Source organism: Lissotriton vulgaris, chromosome 4_1 (genome assembly GCF_964263255.1).
Source record: "Lissotriton vulgaris chromosome 4_1, aLisVul1.2, whole genome shotgun sequence".
Taxonomy (NCBI): domain Eukaryota; kingdom Metazoa; phylum Chordata; class Amphibia; order Caudata; family Salamandridae; genus Lissotriton; species Lissotriton vulgaris.
The window spans coordinates 1116980329-1117000709 of NC_141691.1; the positions used below are offsets into that span (position 1 = coordinate 1116980329).

Consider the following 20381-nt stretch of genomic DNA (forward strand, 5'->3'; position numbering starts at 1 on the left):
TGAATAGTGCTTCCAATGTCTCTTGGTTGCATCCCCCTATGGGCACTCTCCTTTAAACCTCCTATGAGGCTATACAATGATCGCAATTATTTTATAATTATTTTTGCTTCATTAATTTTGATGGAAACTTTGCTAGGACTTCATTTTTATTTCAATTCTCATTTCTTTAATCATTGAACATTTCCATAGTACTCTATGCTCCAATGCATCATGTTTAAACTTATGAGAAAGTTATGCTATAGGAATTTTTTGATAACATCATACATGATCAAAAATTGAAATAACCTGATGAACTATGTGGTTTAATATCAAAAAGTACTTATATGGCCCCCATTAGCCATAAAAAGTTGGATCTCTTTGAAACTCTCGTAAAGTAGGAATTATCACAAATAAATTGCAACAAAAAAACCACCAAAAATATCACACAGAAAGATTGGGATTCATTGAAGAAATTAGCTAATAATTCAAACATGGTGTGCCAGAAAGCTGATAAAGGTGGGGCACTAGTAATCATCAATAGAACTCATTACAAGAAAAGTGTGAAAGAACATATCCCTGACACCGCAACCTACATGAAATTGGAGAGAAATCCAACAAGAGACTTCGCAAATCTATTGAAAGATCTAGTAACCAAAGCACATGAGTCAGGAGTAATAAAAGAAAAAACAAAGAATTCCAGATTAAACAAAACCCAAGGAGTCCAACATTATACATGGTTCCAAAAATCCATAAGAACGAAAAGGATCCACCGTTTAGACCAATAGTATCTACCTGCGGCAGTGTACACAAGCCAGTAGGTCAATTCATTGACAAATATCTTCAGCCTAGTGTTAAAAAAATGGGGTCCTATATAGAGGACACCACAGATTTTCTACTCAAGCTAAAAAAAATCTCATTGGATACACCTGAACAAGAATTACTATGTACAGCAGACTTAAAATCCCTATATATGTCTATACCACACTCAATGGGATTAGAAGCGATGGAACATGCATTGACATGAACAAACCTTGAAACCTCAATGCAAGTTTTTCTGATGGAATTAATACATTATACCTTATATCAAAGTTACTTTCAGTGGCAAAATGAATGGTATCTTCAGCTCACGGGTTCATCCATGGGCAATTGTACAGCGCCGGCGTACGCAAATCTGGTAATGCAACGATTTGAAGAGGAACACATTTTATCAAACCCACTATTGTGAGCTCATATAAAAGCTTATTTTCGATACATTGACAATATATTTATGTTATAGAAAGGCAAGCAAGAAGAAGTAGAAATGGCTTTAACAGCATGGAACATGATAGATAATAACCATTCATTCTCACAGTTGCCGATCTTCGCCTATACCAGAAATATAAACATAGGTGAAATACTTAAACAGAAACCAAGAGAAGCAAAGAATACCAAAGGAACATTACTGTGCATTAACTGCAATAATTGCAATGGAATCATACGAGGGACAAAAATTACTCATCCAATGAAAGGAAATGTCATTAAACTTTATGTGACAGCCACATGTGATACTGAAAACATAATGTACCTATTAAAATGTTCATGTGGCAAAGTATATGTGGGAAAGACTGAAAGAAAGTTCAAAATAAGAATCAATGAACATAAATCAAATATCAGAACTAAAAATACAAAGTCCACCGTTGCGACCCACTTCATGGAGGAAAAACAGAACCCATCTCAATTAAGATTTCTCGTTCTAGAAGTAATTGAAAAGATCGAGGGAAGAGACAACATTAAACACCTTCTAAGAAGGGAAAACTATTGGATGATGGGATTACAATCGTGTAGACCGAACGGTCTCAAGGAACTCATGGAATACGCATGTTACTTATAAGTAAACAATTGGATTGTTCTGTTCCAAAGAAAATGTATAGTTACCAAAGAGATTTTTGTTCAGTTACAATATATTAGCACATCATTTATATGTCTACACCATTTGTTACCTACATGCGACATACTATTTTCCATCCACTTACATTTCACTCATATTTCACTTATATTTCGTTTATATTCATTTACATTCCTATTTGCGCACAATTTTATTCGATTCATGACACTCGGTATGAGTGGATACACCTAATATGGCCACCGTGTATCGCGCAGCTAAGGTCCTTCTTTCAATCTTATTACTTAAACTAGAAGTATGACATAGCTTCCTAACACGAGAGCCGAAGCTCGCATCGTGACACTGTTGAGGAATATTGAACAAGGAACACTGAAGATGTAAACTTAAGTAAGAGTGTCCAAGCGCCAGGAGCACGGGGTTAAAAATGTTCTTACAACTAACGCGCACTGAGCTCGCAGTTGTTAATAACCGGCTTCTCCTATTACCTTTGCAGTACCTTTACTCGGTTGAAATAATCGAAGTCAACAGACTCGTAAGTAAAAAGCTGTTCACATGTCGATATAAATTAACCGACGATACGTTTCTCAAACCACCTAACACACAATTCACACTACCGGGTCGCATTAGGAGGTTCAATCGGTTCAATCACAAGGATCATTTAAAATCACAAAAAGCACGAATGTAAGCAGCATGCATTAATGCATACTAAAGAGTTACAATGAATAAATAAATAGTTTATTGACATATATATGTGTATATAAATAGTGTGTAATGATTCTATTTGTAGACTGGCTCCCTGATGAAGAGTGAGGTTGGCTCGAAATGCATTGGAGCATAGTGTACTTTGTAAATGTATAATGATTATAAAAATGAGAATTGAAATAAAAATGAAGTCCAAGCAAAGTTTCCATCAAAATTAATGAAGCAAAAATAATTATAAAATCATTGTGATCATTGTATAGCCTCATAGGAGGTTTAAAGGAGAGTGCTCATAGGGGATACAACCAAGAGACGTTGGAAGCACTATTCAAAATTAAAAGGCAGACATATTGCTTTTCCTACACTACGCTGTGTTCTAGGTAAAGGCTCTAGATATAGGTAACTCCTAGGTCTTGTTCGCTACCTATTACCAGTTTATAACAGTGGTAATAGGTAGGGACATATTTTAAAATATAGTTTTTACATATTTTTAAAGCAAGTTTAGGGAGTATCATGCTAGTACCTTTTGTACCAAGCATGTTTTAAAAAGAAATGTTTATTATTTTATTTTACATTTCTAAGTAGCAGAGACATTTGTAGGTATCACTGCAGTACCTCGTAGACTTTTTAAAGAATTAAGTATGTTGAAGATTGTCAATAGACCATAGTATATTATTTTAGTGAAATGCAACTTTTTGAAGGGAGGTGAGAGTTATGGAGGCAGGTGTGTTGAATGAGGGGTGATGAGTAAGTCATGAGGACAATGGAAATTGGAGATAAGTGATAAGGAATGAAGAATGAGAACATAGGCATGAGGCATAAGGGACTAAGTTGCCCTCAAATAGGCGGGGTGCTGTACATTTTAGTGTGTCATTTTTGTCAATTTCAGTCATCACACAAAGCGAAAAAAAGGTGAACTGTAAGATATGGAATTAGCAATTAGGTGTAAGAGGTGAGGAAGAATGAAGGGTGTGTGAGGGAAGAAGAATGAGTGATAAGGTGCAGGAGATATGGAGTGACTACTGAGGATTGAGGATTTGAGAAGAGACATGGAAGATGGGCAATAAGGAACAGGAGTGGCAGATGAGGAGTGAGAAGTGATGTATTGCAGATAATGTTTAAGGAATGAGTGCTGAAGAATGAAGGGTGATGACTGAGGGATGTGGAGTGAGCAATGAGGATGTCTTAAAAGGGATTAGGTAGACTCTCGGGTGACTAGGATGATTTTTGTTTTTGGGTTGAATAGGTACAGTGTGATATCATCAGTATAGACACTATCAGATTTTGTGTTGAAATATCAGGTTTTCTTTTTTACTGTGTACCCACACCATGATTATTAAAGGTTATGTTTGAGGCATATGAACTGTAGATCATCTGCTTTAGCATAGATCGCCATTTGGTGTTGGGTCCGGCTGTTTGCACTTTGTTTTTGTTTGAAGACATCTTTGCAGTCACAAGGTAGATGACTCCTCCTTTTGGTGATAGTGCGCATGGGCATCGACTCCATCCCCAGAATTTTTTTTCGTCCATTGGGTTCGGATGTGTATTGCTGCGCTCCGTTTCGGTATAGTTTTTCAACCTCTTTGACACTCAATCCTCTACCCTTGATGGTATTGCCTTTCGATCGTGGTTTTCCATTTGAAGCATATTGTGTACATTGTGAAAACCTTCAATCGGGAACCGCGAGGTGGGCCGTAGGGCCTACCAGTGCCGACCACACCAGCAGTCGATGGAATGGATGCTGTTCAAGCTATGTCCTGGGTGTCGTGATAAGTTTCCACGCACCGACTTGCACAAGTTCTCCAACCTGTGCTTATCCCCGGAACACGAAACAAAATCCTGCGAGGCGTGTCGATCCTTCCGATCAAAGAAGACCATCCATGATCGTCCGGCTTGACGTCACGAGATGCAACGAGCCAGCGGCTCCATACTTGACATCTTTAGCTAAGAACTAGAACACCGCCCTGCAGAGAAGCTAAAGAAGAGGAAGACAAACTGGTCTCCATGTCCGAAGGGGACTCTGACATGGAGGAAGACCTGAACGTCACTCGTGGTCAACGTACCACGAGTACTGATCCCCATGTGCCCACTCAAACAAAAGATAAGACTCCAGTGTCACCCTCACCCTCGGGCTCCAGTTGACACTGAGAAAAAGTTTCAGATACCCATCCCTCCAGCCCGGAAATGAAACATAAACACAAGCCTTCTGGCTCAGGCTCAAGCCAGCCCCATTCCGGTGCCGAACAAACACCTTTGGCATCGAAGCATACGGTGAAACATGTGCCACTTCCCACACCGTCGGCACCAAAGACAACTTCGACACCAAAGACAACTTTAACACCGAAAACCTCGCTGCTTCATGACTTGGGATTCACTTTCAACCTCACCAAGTCTCATCGTCAACCCTCCAACATGCAAGTGTACCTAGTAGCCACAATAGAGACTTGCAAAGCTCTAGCGTACCCAAACCCAGCGAGAATACGCAACATGCAAACAATAATATCACAATTTCAACCGCAGCACTCACTACTAGTCCGAGTGTTTATGCAGTTGATCGGAATGATGGCATCTTGCATTCTAATTGTTTCCTACGCAAGACTCCAAATGCATCTCCTACAGGAATGCTTAGCATGTCAGTGGAACCAGGTTCAAGGTCAGTTAACTGATCTGGTGTTGGTGGACGGCCGCACTCATCGCTTTCTGAAGTGGTGGAATACACAAAACCTTTCCAAGGGGCGGCCATTCATCAACCCGAATCCACAGGTAGTGCTCACAGCAGACACATCCCTCATTGGTTGGGGAGCTCATCTTCAAAAACATACCATTCAGGACATGTGGACTCCACAACAAAAACAACTCCACATAAACCATCTCCGCAATTTTTCTAGCATTAAAAGCTTTTCAGATACATATAGTAAGCAAACCTGTGATCATATAGACAACATGACAGCAATGTACTACATGCAAAAACAGGAGGGACACACTCTCTACAGCTTTCACACCTAGCTCAAAGCATATGGAGATGGGCATAGCTCAAAAATATATCTCCTTGCAGAACACCACCCAGGAGTAAACAATCAAATTTCAGATCTGGTCAGTCATCAAAGAAAACAGATCCATGAATGGGAACTACACCCTCAAGTTCTTCTCCCATTTTTTCAAACGTGGGGCTACACAGAGATAGATGTGTTCACCACATGCGTCAACGCAAAATGGCCAAACTTCGCGTCCAGGTATCCACACCCATTGTCCAAAGGCAATGCGCTATGGATCAATTGGTCAGGGATATTTGCTTATGCTTTTCCACCTCTCCCGCTAATTCCATTAGTGGTTCGGAAGCTCAAGTAACATTCCCTCACAATGATCCTAGTTGCTCCCACATGGGCTCGACAACCCTGGTTCACAATCCTGTTGGAACTATCAGTAGTTCCTCATCTAAAACTACGCCTCTCCCCCAAGCTTCTCACTTAGAACCATGGAGAGATAAGGCATCCAGATCCCAGTCAACTCAACCTTGTGATCTGGCACCTTAAATCATAGAGTTTAGCTACCTTAATCTCCCGTCAGACTGCATGAATTTCATTAAAGAGACCTACCACAAGAGCATGCTATGCAGCAAAATGGAAACGATTCGTAATTTATTGTAATAACAATCAAATCAATCCGCTTGATGCTTTAATTCAAAACATCATTTGCTACCTATTGCACTTACAGCGGGCTAACTAAGCATAAACATCAATAAGACTGCATCTTGCTGCAATAGCAGCTTACCTACAAAGCAGACTTGTCTTTGTTTCATGTACCCGCTATCGAGGCCTTTATGGAAGGGCTGAAGAGAATCATTCCCCCTAGACTCCCCTCCTAGACTTCCCCTTCTCCTGTGTGGAATTTTCATATAGTCCTTACAAGACTCATGGGCCCACCATTTGACCATTGCACAAATGTGAACTACAATGTATAGCTTGGAAGGTAGCCTTCCTCATAGCCATCACACCTCTTAGGATAGTTGGTGAGCTCCAGGCACTAACCATACAAGAACCTTTTTTACAAATTCACCAAAAATAAATTGGTTCTTAGGATTAACCCCAAATGTTTACCCAAAGTTGTTTCTGCCTTTCATTTCAACCTGTCATTTGAGTTACCCGTGTTTTTTCCTCAACCAGACTCAGTGGCAGAACGTGCTCTTCACACTTTAGATGTTAAGAGAGCATTACTTTATTACATTGAAAGAACCAAATCTTTTAGGAAAACCAAACAACTTTTTGTTGCTTTTTCACCACCGCATAAAGGCAATCCTATATCAAAAGCAGGTATTGCACAGTGGATAGTTAAGTGCATACAAATATGCTACATTGAAGCTAAATGCTGTGCTAACAATTCCCCCTAGAGCACACTCTACATGCAAATTAGGGGCTTCCATGGCATTCTTAGAGAACATACTTGATATTTGCAAAGCTGCAACATGGTCTACACCACACACATTGACAAAACACTATTGTGTGGATGTGTTAGCGAGACAACAAGCTAGTGTGGGCAAGCCTGTTTTAAGAATACTATTTCAGACCACTGCAACAGATACAGGTTAGCCACCGCTTGGGAGTAACTGCTGTATAGTCTATGCTAAAGCATATGATCTACAGCTCATATGCCTCAAATGGAAAATTCTACTTACCCAGTATGCATCTGTTCTTGGCATATAGAGCTGTAGAGTCATATGCACTCATCCGCTTCCACGGGTACCTTTATCTGCTGCAGTATTAGCTTACTTAGATACAATATACATAGACATCTCTTTTTACTTTTACTAACTCCATCATCACCCTTACAGCAAATAAAATTCTGGGGATGGAGTTGATGCCCATGCGCACTATCACCGAAAGGAGGAGTCATCTACCTCATGACTGCAAAGACTTCTTTGAACAAAAAACAAGTGCAAACATACGGACCCAACACCAGATGGTGATGTATGCTAAAACATATGCCTCTACAGTTCTACATGCCAAGCACAGATGCATACATTAGCATTTTTCTTCCACTACATCCAAATGCCACTCAACTCTATGCCACTGCATGCCACTCCATTAAACACCACTCCACTTTACGATATTCCACTGTACGCCAATCCAGTGTACACCATTCCACACTATGCCACGCTACTGTATCGTCCTACACTACACGCCTTTTCACTGTACACCACTCCACTATATTCTATTCCACTCTACACCATTTCACTGTATGCCACTCCTCTCTACGCCACTCCACTTTACACTTTTACACTGTACGTAACTCCAAGTTGATACCACTACACTTTATGGTATTTCACTCTACTCCACTCCACTGTATGTTACTTGACTATATGCTATTCCACTCTATGCCACTCCTCTTTATGCTATTCTATTGTACGCCACTCCACTGTATGCTATTCCACTCTATGCCACTCCACTATATGACATTCCACTTTATCGCACTCCACTGTATGGTATTCCACTCTACGCCACTCCACTGTACACCTGTGCAATACTCTAAAGCCTACATTTACCCTTACCTCCCTTTACCTCTACCCACCGTTAAACCCTAAAGTCCCCCTTACCTCTACCTGTACCTAAAAATTGTAGGCTAGTTGAAAAGATACTATACCTGTATAGAAAAGTACTGTGTGCTTAAAGTAGAAATACTTACCTGTGTGGTACTTACCTGCATGATAATGAATACATGGTAAAGGGTGTTTCCTTTTTTGTATTTCGTTAAATATTTGCTACATTCATTAATTCCTTTTAGTTCATATCATATACTTACAGAATATGTGATATTAATTTAAATATCTAAAATTAATTTTAAAGCAGATGAACATAACTTCAATGCCATCCATTTTCATTTAAACATGAGTCATATTCATTTAAACATGGTTTGTGTCCATTTCAATATGTGCTTTACTCATTGCAGTGCATGACATATGTATCTTATATAGATTCATAATCATTTGAAAAAGTGTCATATTCATTTTAATGAATGTCATATTAATTTAGATGCGGGCCATATTAACTTAAGTAGGTTTCATACTCATTTAAAAGTGGTTCATATTTATTTTAACTTGTGTCATATTAATTTCAATGAATGTCATATACATGTCAATGGATGTTTCATTCACATCAACACAACATAATAATTTTAAAGTTGGTCATATACATTTCAACATATGTTATGATAATTTCAAGGCATGTCATATTCATTTCAATTTGTATCATATTAATTTCAGAGCATTCCTTATTCATTTTAATGAGTATCATTCAAATTTTAGCACATGTTCAATTAATTTCAATGGGGATCATATTCATTTCAATGCATTTCATATATTCATATTAGCATGTATCATAATCATTTCAATAGATGTTGCATTCACATTAAAACTTCTTATATTCATTTTAACTAAAGACAAATTGACTTCAGCACCTATAATATTTATTCTAATGTGTATTATACAAGTTTCAAAGCAAGGCATATTCATTTTGGTAAATGTCATGCTCATTTTAAAGTTATTCATTAATTTTAAATCAAATCAAATTCGTGTCAATGATCTCTTATTCATATTACTGCAGATCATATTAATTTTAGCATGTGCCATATTCCTTTCAACCAATGTTCTATTTGTTTCAATGTATGTCATAATCATATTAACACTTGCCTTATTAATTTTACTATGCGTCATATTCATTTTAGCCTATGTCATATCTATTTCAATGTGCATCATATTAATTTCATTGCATGTAAAATTCAGTTTGACAAATGTCATGAAATTTCAGTATTGGTAATATTCATTTCAAGGCATGCCAATTTAATTTCAATGGGGCGTATATTAATTTTAACCCAAGTCATATACATTTTATATAATTTCATTCATTTATGTATATCTCATATTCATTTCAATCTCAGTAATGTTTATTTCAACGCAATTCATAGACACTGCAACATGTGTATTATTAATTTCAAGGTAAGTGATATTATTTTCACTAAACAATATATTCTTTACAGAATATAATATATCCACTGAGGCAACTGATACTCCTTTCAAGCTGTCACATTAATGTCAACGTATGTCATATTCCTCTTGCCATTTGCCAGTCATTTCAAGATGTCCCATTCTTTTTGATGAGTATTGTATTCATTTCAGTGCTTGCTATATTGTTTACAGTGAGGACCTTATTCATTTCAGTATTACTGATATATATTTCAGTATATCTCTTATTGAATTCAGAGTGTGTGTTATTGATATTAATCAATTGGTAGCATATTCACTCTGCCATGTTTTTATATTTGTTCTGGTATGAGTCACATTCCTTCTGCCAGGTGTCATATTTATTTTGACACATATTACATTCATTCTTATGTGTGCAATATTAATTTTGGAGCATGCTATGAATTTCAGGGGGTGTCCTATATGGAGATTTGTAATGATTACGTGAATGTCTTTCCCTCAGTTCTCCTAAGCAGAGTGAGTCAGAAGGAGCAGAACGGAAAGGCCATATGACCGGGCTCAGGCTTCAAGATCCATTTTCAGAACCTTAGTAAATGAAGATTTTAAAGCTGAGAGTTAGTAAAGTGGTGAGGAGAAAACTGGGGGAGGTATCAGTCTTGTGGGTGAGAGGTGTGGTAGCCAAAGCACACAGTACTGGATCTATTATTTCAGTGGAGTTGTCGCACTTAATGGTATTTTTTGTTGCAATTTGTCAATTTTTTAAGATACATCATTGCCATCCACTGTTGCAGCAGTGGATTAATTTGTCCCAGAATTAAAGTAAAATAGGGATCAGTATGGTGAAGCGCTGATAACTTAAATAGTACTATGCTTTAGTCTATGGGGTGCTAGCATAATGCTCAAAGGTGGGGAATAGAAGATAAGTGCAGGGAGGTGCTTAAGGACCAAATGGCTGAAGGAGTTAATCTCTTACTGTTTACATGTTGGTGTCACCAATATGTTAAGGGTTTAGTCCCACTTGAATCAATTCAGACTTGCAGCCTACCAAAGACGATAAACCAAACTGCAATAAAGTAATGTGAGTACAGTGCATTGAAATGCCAAAGACTGAAGCATTTAGCAACTTTTCAAAAATAAATTATTATTCAGGGACATTGCCATTGTTAGATGAAAACGTGTTTTGATGCTATACGAGAAAAAAAACTACCATCCTCAACGAGTGACTGAAGGTGAACTTATACTGTTCCAGACCATCTAAATTGTAATGCCATTTTACTTTCTGTCTGCTAGCTTCAAAGAAGTATGGCATTTCCATATTGAAACTCTTCACCTCAGAACATAAACTCCCTATGAGTTAATCTTTCTTTTCCTTGAAAACATCCTTCATGCATGTCAATTCTTCTACCACTTGCCACTCTTAAAAATTGATTTACATAATACACAATGAAGAAATGCTGCAAGTTATGTAACTGCCAGCTACATAACTAAAATAATTAAAAGCTCACTGGGGTAAGATTATCACATTGATGGTCAAATTGTGGTCCTCCAGGCACAACATGTATAGAAGGATCATTAGGAGAACAGGGCATTGAATTAGCTTAGTGCAGGACACCTGTGTTGCTTCAGCTCGCCCCCCCCCAGCCATTAGTCCCCCCCCCCCCCCCCAGCCATTGCCATTGAGTAAACCACTGTTGGCTGCTGTTGGCTGCTGCTGTTGGCTGCTGAAAATAACGTCTGCAAAAATCATGAAGTTCACATCACATGGGGCGGAAAGGTGACAGAAGGACAGGATGCTCAACGAATCGCCCCGGCCACTTCATAAATCATATCCTCCAGCTCCTATGCCCTTGTGTGCTCTATCATCTCTGATTGGCAAAGATTGTGACATTTGGAGTCTTACATCAGATGGCTTTGGGAAATGGGATAAGCAGCCCCAAGTCAGCACGATCTCACAGTAAACAGGACGATTGGCCACCTTGTACTGAATTATGCTGCATAGCAGGATGAAATTATGCAGCAAGACAAGGCAAATTATGTGATGTAATGTGGCACATTTTGTGATAATACCACTTCAATATTTTGTCATTTGTACACATGGTAATACTGTCTGGAAAAAGATTTCACTTTATTAGTACCGCTGCAACACCCAACAACAGCAGTGAGCAACTGAAAGATGACCAGCCAATCTTTGTGATTGAGCTTTCACTACAGAAGAGCATGCGTTGCATTTTTTGTAGCAATGTTTGAGCTAGAAACTATTTCTTTGTTAAAATCTGTAGATTATGCAGCAGATTATGGATTGTGTGACAATGCAGCAAATGCATAAATATGCCGAAAACACTGTATCCACAGAATCGCATAATTCCAGTGGCCCTGCCTATGCTCCAGATTTATTACACTGGATTGTGTTGCGAACAAACACTTCCAGATGCTTTAAACATGTCTATTTCAGAGTGGAATATTCCGATGAAAGAGTTTCTATTGATTTATGGCTGTAAATGAATGATTAAGAGTAAGATAAATTGTCGAAATAATTCCACAAAATGCCCCTTGTTATGCCGCAAAATTACCATTCTTAAGGCACACAATTTGGTAATCTGTGCCACGATATCCTAGGGGGTCTGAATGTTTGCAAGTCTCAGTTAATTATGACAAAATTACTGACTATGTTTAACTGGTAGTCTGACAGACACCAATCCTAGGGCCATATAAATCTTTTGTTGGGCAGCAAACCCCATTATCAATGATGAGCTGAGTGTGTGGAAACTGTTTATTTTGTTCTTTTTCAAGAAATTGCAAACAATGTGTACATGCCCATACAACTCCCTTTTGCAGAAAAATGTTACGGTGGACGATGTTTGTATTTATTGATTTCTGTGTCCTTACTGTTAGAATGACAGACATGGAAATGATTCCAGTATTCTGAGGTGCTGTCATGTGATTAACTGCGTAGTGAAGGCATCCGATTTTAATAGGAAATCCAGCAACAAATACTGTTCCAGGATTGTGCTTCGGGTAAAAGATATCAAACACCGGGAAATATATGAAACCTGTATGTCTTCCAACTTTACACTCTTCAAGCCCTAGATGGGTGGGTGGCAGGTACTCATGCTTAATATTGCTGGCTAGGAGACCGCTTAATGATGGCAATTCTTAGGTTTTTTTGTGACATTTCCTAAAAGATTTGCTTTATTAGCCTGCTGGACACAGGATCATATCGGGAGGGAAAAGTCAAGTCAACCTCCACTTGTGTGTCACTGTTTCTCTTTGGTGATGGGTTGCAGACATGTGCAGGTTTATAGTATATGAAGACTTCCAGCAGGCGCTAAAATGTAGGCATTGCAGTCTGACACCTTCAGAAAGAGGTCATGCATAAATGGCTACATTATTTACAGTTAATCCTTCATAGTCTTTTCCTCCCCTGTCCCAGTCTTTACATTCTGAGGCTTCCATCAAGCTTAATAAAACCATAAAATCAATTTTGTAATCTCAAGAAAGGTACCCCATAGCTCTTTCTTTCTTTCTTTCTTTCTTTCTTTCTTTCTTTCTATTTGCATGTATATATTAGGTCTTGCCTACAGACAGCTTTGGAGTTGGACTCAGCACATTGCTTACACATGTTTCACTTTCCTATCATTTTAATGTTTTTACTTCTTATAAATGGCTTTTTTTCTTCTTCTTGTGTTTGCCACTCCTTGGAACATAGCTTCTTTACATCCTTTTGAATGGTTCACTTGTATCCTTCTATGGATCACATCAGGGATCTACTTTTAAGATCAAAGCCTACCCAACACAGCTGTCTGGCTCCACAGACATATTGGGGACATTCTAAAAGCTTCCCTAGGAACGCATCCCACCCATTTGCTTATCCTTGGATTTGTGTTATGTAACTCACATTTGCTTGCTTTCTATTTGCTGGCTTTGTTTTATGCTGTCCAGCATGTCTTCTTCCCTCCTGTGAAGCATGACCTGTTTACCACCTCTCTGACTGGCTCCTTGTATTCTTCCACATGTGCTTGCTTTCTGGAAACTTTTTCTTTCTTTTTTGTTAGCATTCCATGAGAGTACATGTATCTCCAATTATCTCCCTTGAATGCTAGTTCACAGCAGTAAACGTGCTGTATTTCTTTGTAAAGGTTTCAAGCCTTCTATCTTTCTGCTTGACTGATTCTACTTATCGCTGCAGCTACCAGTTCATGAATCTCACATGACTGCGTGGAACAGTTTTCTGGCTATGAGATTGTTTATTTTGGTCAGTGGTCTTTACTAATGGCATAACTTAAACACTCATCTTCCTCAATGTCATGCCTATGCACTAGGCCCTGGAAACTACGGAGTAGGGGTGCTGAAGCACCCCTAAAAATACCCATCCTGGAGTTCAGAAGTGAATAGGCAATTAACAGGGCTTTAAATTCTGTGTTTATCTTGTCATATTTGCTGTGCATTCAAAGATAGAAGTCAAATGTTAGGCTCTGTCTACTAAGGAGGGTTGGTGTTTACTTTTATTTCTCTGAATGCAAAATGAGAGGATTGATGCAACAATCTTGGTGGGTACTGAAGGTGTGAAAGGAAATGCTGTAGGATGTTATTTTTTTCCAGCACACAACAACATTTAATTTCACAAATTGACCTCGCACACCAAAAGGCTATATGATAAACACAGTGTTAATGCTCAATAAACATTCGTATTGTAACAAAGATAAAATCCAACTGTTCTCCCAAGAAATTTTTCAAGTCAGTTTTCTTTGTTTTATTCTTTCTTTATTTGTTCAAAACTCGCAGATAAAAATAGCCAAACTATTTTTATCTGCGAGTTTTGAACAAATAAAGAAAGAATAAAACGAAGAAAACTGACTTGAAAAATTTCTTGGGAGAACAGTTGGATTTTATCTTTGTTACAATACGAATGTTTATTGAGCATTAACACTGTGTTTATCATATAGCCTTTTGGTGTGCGAGGTCAATTTGTGAAATTTGATGTACAGAACACATTTTTATTTGTTCTATGTTGGGATCTAGGGGGTTGTATCCCAGACCATTTGCACCCTTACTTTGACAAATATTAGGAACTTGACCCTTGGTGCGGCCCTTAAAGCCTCAATCCCCCTCTTTGCTGTGACAACACAACAACATTTAAATGCCAGTAAATGAACTGCACAAATATTTTAGAATATATCAGACCTAAGAAAGCACAAAGAAACATTTTATTTCTAAGTCTTAAGTATGGTGGAAACAAACATTTTAATATGATTAAAAAAAATCAATACACTAGGTGAAACCAATTTCCACACATTGGTTTTAGTTACGATGGTGGTCGGTCTGACTGTGACCACCATTGTATTGGGCAGGTGATACCTGACAATGAGTCAGCTGTCCCACCTGCCCTATTATGGTCAGACCACCAGCATGGTGGTTGGAAAGTGTTTGTTTATACTGCTGCTTGTGCTGCAGCCCAGGGAAAGGGCTGCAGCACAAGCCACAGTAGAAAAAGGCACTTTGGGCACATCAATGCATGGTGTGCCAAACACCAATTGGGGCCTGCACATGTTACAAGGATGTGTGGGGAGCACTACATGTGACCCCAGGATGACTTTGCAGTGACCCACGGGGAATGAGGGCCCTGCATGGGGCCCCCAAACTCCATTTCTATCTGCCTTTTCATGGCGGTGGGACCGCCATGACAAGGCATGCGGAAAGATACATCCTAATACCTACGGCGGTGCCTGCACAGGCACCAACTCCTTTGTAGGGATCGGATTCTGACTGCCACCCCAACGGGATATTGGATGCTGTCGGAGGTGGCAGTCTTGCCCCGACCTCTGCAGTCTAACCAGCTGCAAAAAATGCAGTGGTTGGACCAATACCCTGGATGTCAGGCAGACTGTCACCGACAGCCTGTTGGTGGTGGTCATCCCGACATCATATTTAGGGCCATTGCTTTTATGGCTACCACACCATGCATACTCCACTCTGCGCCACTCCACTCAAATCCACTCTATGTCACTCCCCTCTATGACACTCTACTCAACTGTGTGTCACTCCAATCTACAGTACTTTTCTCCACACTATGCAACTCTAAGCCTCTCCTCTCTGCCACACTCTAGCCTACTCCACTCTGTCACTTCACTCCATGCCACTCCACTCCACTCTACACAACTCCACTTTATGCCACTCTACTCCACTCTATACTACTCCACTCTAAGATGCTCTACTCAACTCCTTGTCACTCTATGCCACTCTACTCCACTCAATGCCACTCTACACCACTCCACTCTATGACACTCTACTCCACTCTGTGCCACTCCACTTGATGATACTCCACTCTACAACACACTACTCCACTGTAGTGCATGACACTCTACTCCACTATGCATCACTCTACTCTGCAACACTCTGTCACTCCACTCTACAATACTCCAGACCACTTTATCCCAGTCTACACTGCTCCACTCTTTTGACACTCAATGCCACTTCTCTTTAATCCACTCTATGACACTCTACACCACTCTACTCCATGACACTCTACTCCACTCTGCTTCACTCCATTCTACAACACTCCACTCTACTCCACTCCATGACACTTCACTCTCAGCCACTCCACTCCTTGCCACTATATGCTAATCCACTCTATGCCACTAAACTCTACACATTCTGCTCCAGTGTTCCGCACTCCACCCTACAACATTTTACTCCAGTCTACATCACTCCACTCTATTGTACTCCACTCTATGTCACTCCACTTAATGAAATTCCACTCTACAACACTCCACTCCACTTGATACCACTCCATGGCACTCTGCTCCACTATATGCCACTCTGCTACACTCTAGTCTGTGATACTCTCCTCCACTCTATGCCACTTCACTCTACTGCACTCTACTTTACTCTGTGCTACTCAACTCTATACACCTGTAATCTAAGCTACTCCACTGTATGACACTGTACTCTATTTTTTTTGTAACATCGTTTTTATTGCATCACCAAAATAAATGTACAGACAGTAATTTCACAGTACAATCAGAGAGCATAGCAAGAAGACACAGTGGTGATTGTTGTCCCCCATCCTGAGTGGCACGTCCCCTTAAAGAAGACAGTTCTGCCTTTACCATTAGGACATTCCTTGCTGCATACTTCATTGTCCGACATCATTGTTGCAAGAAAAAGTGGGTTGCTTTTGTGATTTTCGCCCCTCCCCCACCCCTAAACAAACACCCTCCCCCCATCACCCCAACAGTTCCGAACTCCCCCCCCCCCCGTGGCCGCGCTGTGCAAAATACTAGTCAGAGTATAGTCTGGTGTGTTGAAGGAAGGTCTTATACATTCGCTAAGGTGTGTCCCCGGGTAAGTTAGCGGGGTTAGCTGCCCCTAATGCTTCCATCTCCTCATTCCCCTCCTCAGCATCATCTCGGAGCGCCTGTACCATCATTTCCCATGCAGTCGCCCTCTCCATAGCTTTCTCATCATCCGTTCTCCAAGCCACATGGTACCTCAAGGTGCTTTCACATGCCGCCCACCGCAAACATTCACCATACCATCGCTTGTATGTGGGTCCCGCTTTCGACTTCCAATTTCTCGTGATCTCCCGCTTTGCAAGGATCAGCCCCAAATCTATAAATTTACTGGTATGTTTGTTCTTAGACGTGTGCGGAAACCAATGTAGGACCCCCACTGCCTTGGTGTATTGTATGTCCCTATCCGTTGCATTGTTCAGAGCCCTCCCAATCTCCTCCCAGTAATCCCCCAGGGCAGGGCAGTCCCACAGCATGTGACCCAAGTCCGCTCCAACTGTATTGCATCTGGGACAGGCTGCTTGTTCCACCCCAAAGTATTGCCGTATTTTCCCCGGTGTGAGGTATGCCCGATGGATAATGTAGAAATGTATTAGCTGAAACCTGGCGTTTCTCGAACTTTTCCGTGCTTGTCGCAGCAGCTGACCCCAGGTCGCATCAGGGATCTCCATTTGGAGGTCCAACTCCCACTTGGCCTTCAAAGCTGCGAGCGGCTGCAAAGCCTCCCACAACATCCTGGAGTATAGACAGGTGACAGCCTTAAAGGTCCCGGCTGCCATCATCGTATATTGGCACGCCAAGGAGGTCCCCGGTTCCTGCAGCCCTTCTCCCCAATGGTCCTGCATAGCGCTCGTTACCGCCGCATGCAACAAGTAGTCGCCTCGTGGGAGGTCAAACCGCTCCTGCAGTTCCTGAAACGGGAGCAGCACACCATCCTCGTACAAGTCGCCCAGCATTTGGACCCCAGCCTCTTCCCAGCCCAGTAAACGCGACCAGTCCCCTCCATGAGGGAGGGCCGTAACCATCCCCAACGGGATTTCAGGAGCATACATAAGGCGGACCCCCGCTCGTTTGCGTGCCCGATTCCAGCAGAGTCGAAATGTCTGTTCCTCCACCAAGAGCTTCTGATGCAATGTGATGTACGCCAGCACATGCCGCGGGGTGCCCTCATCTCTAGCATGCTCTGGGCCTCTATATACCCTCGCGACCTCCTGAGTGAAAGCCTGCAACTGAGCTGCTAGATAATAACCCTCAAAATCAGGCACCGCCATGCCTCCCTCATCCTTGGGCCGCAAAAGGGTATCTAGCGCGATGCGCCGCCTCCCAGTGCCCCAGAGAAACGCTATGACCAGTGATCTCAGGCGCCGAAAAACAGAGCCTGGGATCCATACCGGAAGCGTCCTAAACTAGTACAACAGCCTGGGCAGAGCCACCATCTTAAGTAGGGAGATCCGACCAGCCAATGACAGTGGAAGAGTGGACCAAAAATCCATACTCCCTCTCAGGGCGGTAATGCAACGGTTGATATTACCATCCAGCATATCCGTTGGGGTATGGTAGACGTAAACTCCTAGATAATGCAGACAATGCGGCTCCCACCGGAGTTCCTGCGCCGTGAGAGGGCACGTTCTCCTGGTCTCAGGGGGAATAAACAGGATTTGGGCCAATTGACCTTCAGGCCCGACAGTCGCCCAAACCGCTCCAACAGCCGTCTCGCCCCTAGTAGCTCTGCGTCCGCATCGGACAAGAACATCAGTAGGTCATCTGCATACAACGAAATGAGATGCGGCCTGTCCCTATACATCAGTCCTGCATAGTGGCAGCCCGATCTGGCCTCCACAGCAAAGGGTTCCATTGCCAAAGCAAACAGGAGGGGAGAGAGGGAGCACCCCTGCCTAGTGCCTCGTCGCACGGAGTACTGCTTCGAAATCAGTGAGCCAACCCTGACTCTAGCTACAGCTTCGGTATACAGGACTTTGGTCCAGTTGATGTATCCGTCCCCCAGCCCAAAACGCCGCATCACCTCGTACAAATAACCCCATTCAAGACTGTCAAGGGCCTTCTCGATGTCTATAGAGAGTACAAACGGAGTAATGGCATCCGACCAGTGGGCCCCCATCAACCTGGTAAGCCTGCGGATATTGTGGGTGGTGTTACGTGTTGGGATAAAGCCACACTGATCCTTGTGAACCAGACCGGTCATGTGGGCCAGTAGTCGATTCGCCAGGATCTTACTCAGGATCTTGTAGTCCGTTGTAAGCATGGACAACGGACGATAGGAGGATAGAGCCGCACCCTCCCTGCCTGGTTTTAATAACGGGATCATAAGGGCCTCACACATGGAGCCTGGGAGCCGGCAACGCGATTGCGCTTCATTATAAACCAATTGCAGTTGCGGGGCTAGGTACTCCAAATATTTACTATAAAACTCAATCGGGAGACCGTCAAGGCCAGGAGTCTTATTCCTGGCCATCTGCTTCACTGCACTCCCTATCTCCCCAATCGTAATGGGCCTACCCAACTCCTCTGCCTCCGATTCCTCCAATTGCGGCAGCTGTAACCCTTCTAGAAAGGCGCCCAGCTCATCCGTCCCGCCCGTCTCTCCACTCTCGTACAGACATTCGTAGTACGCCCGGAACCTATCCAATATCCCGGCTTGGGTGTGGCAGGGCTCCTCCCCCACCGCCTGGATCATCATGATTGGCATGCCCCGCCTGATCGGGTTGGCAAGCCACGCCAGCATTGACCCCGCCTTATCACCTTCCGCATGCGCCTTTGTCATATACGTTTTATGGTCAAAGCTACGCAGCCGTTCCAACTCCACCGCTAGCGCTTCCCTGGCACCACTAAGCCCCTCCTGTAGCTCGGGGTGATTCGGGCGTCCCCTCTCCTCCCTCAACCGCTCTTCCGCCTTCTCAAGATAATCCAGCAAAGTCCTACGGGCCCCCGCAGCGCTCCCAATACAGTGCCCCCTGATCACCACCTTAAACGCGTCCCACTCCACCGCCCTAGTGGAGGCGGAGCCACCATTCTCCACAAAGTAGCGCTCTATTCGCTCCCCAAGGGCCTCCCTGGAAAGCAAGTCATCCAAGGTGTCAGGTTGCAGTCGCCATGTTGGCACACAGTTAACTTCCACCATCCAGTTCAGGGACAACAACAAAGGATTGTGGTCCGACATCGTTCGAGCCAAATACTCCGCCCCACCCACCGTGGAGAGCATATGTGATGAGCACAGAAAAGCATCCAACCTAACATGCAGATCATGCAAATGCGAGTGAAAGGAGTAGTCCCTAGTGGTGGGGTGCAGTGTCCTCCAGGCGTCTTTGAGGGTCCAACTCTCCTGCCACTCTAGCCTGCGCTTAGCCATCCTATGCGCTGGGAATGCGCGCAGCGGGGGATGGGACCTGTCCAAATCAACATCTACCACCGAGTTAAAATCCCCCCCCATGAGCATCGGCCCTGCTAGATAACTCGCCAGTTTGCCCGAGAGTGTGGATAAAAACGCGGGCAAATCCACATTGGGGGCGTACACGCTGCAGAGGGATACCACCCTACCCCT

General features: G+C 42.2%; 1 protein-coding gene across 1 annotated transcript in view; it reads left to right on the top strand.

The window, feature by feature from the left end:
• The window catches only part of CAVIN4 (caveolae associated protein 4), a 130738-nt gene that overhangs the window by 20469 nt on the left and 89888 nt on the right, over nt 1-20381 (top strand). The gene's annotated exons all lie outside the window — the stretch shown is intronic.